The following is a 1,290-nucleotide window of genomic DNA, read 5'->3' as shown; positions in this document are numbered from 1 at the left end:
AAAGTAAAAGAATGAAAAAAGATGTCTCATGCAAACATTAATCAAAAGAAAGCAGGACTGGATATCTTAATATTGGATAAAGTTGACTTCAGGACAAATAAAATTACCAGAGACAGAGAGGAACGTTATATAATGATACAACTGAACACACCCAGGTTTATCCCTTGGGTAGCCTAGAATCAGCTAGTTCGGCATGACTGAAATGGCATGTGAACTCCCCTAGCTGATGTCCAAGCTCTAGATTTCCCCCAGCTTTCCTCAAGACATTTGCCTGGCCAAAAAGCTCCTTCCATTACATAGTTACCATGGGGCTCCCAGATCCCTCCTACTTTCCTCATAAATATGTAAAGTAGAACAAAAATGGGGCCCTTGTCCTTGAGCTCTTTTAACAGTGAGATCTGCCCTGCCTGGCCTAGCAACCCATCTTTGGATACAGGGACTTCTGGGTGATATATATATATTCTCCCAACTCTTTGCCTGAAAGTTCCCTCCAATAAATTCCAAATAATTGTGTCTATACCGTGTGTCATTAGAGATGTTTGCCTTTGGATTTCACTTGACATATATGACAAGATGAACATGTCAGCATAATCTAGTAAAATTGAAGACACAGATGTCGTGGGTGTACAATGTATACTATAGAGAAACTCTTAATGCATGTGCAAACAGATGCATGTACATGAATGCTTACAGCAGCCTTATTTGTAATAGACCCAAACTGGAATCAACCCAAATGTCCATCAAGAATAAAACATAGAGACTTTCAGAAATGGCGGCTCCGCCGTATGTTCTCTGGGCAGCCACCCAGACCCCCACTAGCCCCTCTGGGACTCCTGGGGCAGGGTTCGCTTCTTCAGGCCACTCCTGACATTCTGAGATCTTCTCCGAGTACCTTGGAGGATGAGTTGGAGTCATCTTTCGAGGCTTGCTATGCTTCTCTGGTGAGTCAGGACTATGTCAATGGCACGGATCGGGAAGAAATTTAAACTGATGTTGATAAGTGTATCCAGAACTTTCTGGATATTTTGAGACAATAATTTTTCCTACAGAAAAGATTGCAATTGTCAGAAACCAGAGCAAGTAATCAAAGAGGATATCTCAGAGCTAAGGAATGAATTACAGCTGAAAGATGCTCTGGTCCAGAAGCGCTTGACAAAGCTGCGGCACTGACCACAGGTGCTGGAGGACTTCAGTGCGCAGCTCAAAAAACCGGCCGACATCCCTCAAGGCTCCTTGGTCTACCTCTCGCAAGCGGCTGCTAATATCCCTGCGCCTATGAAGCAGACCTGA

At 43.7% G+C, this 1,290-nt stretch overlaps 1 pseudogene; it reads left to right on the top strand.

The window, feature by feature from the left end:
- The first annotated feature begins 785 nt into the window (after nucleotides 1-785).
- LOC107515198 lies at nucleotides 786-1,290 on the top strand (annotated as a pseudogene).

This window comes from Rousettus aegyptiacus, unplaced genomic scaffold (assembly GCF_014176215.1).
Source record: "Rousettus aegyptiacus isolate mRouAeg1 unplaced genomic scaffold, mRouAeg1.p scaffold_m13_p_12, whole genome shotgun sequence".
NCBI lineage: Eukaryota > Metazoa > Chordata > Mammalia > Chiroptera > Pteropodidae > Rousettus > Rousettus aegyptiacus.
This window is presented reverse-complemented; position numbering and strand designations above follow the sequence as displayed.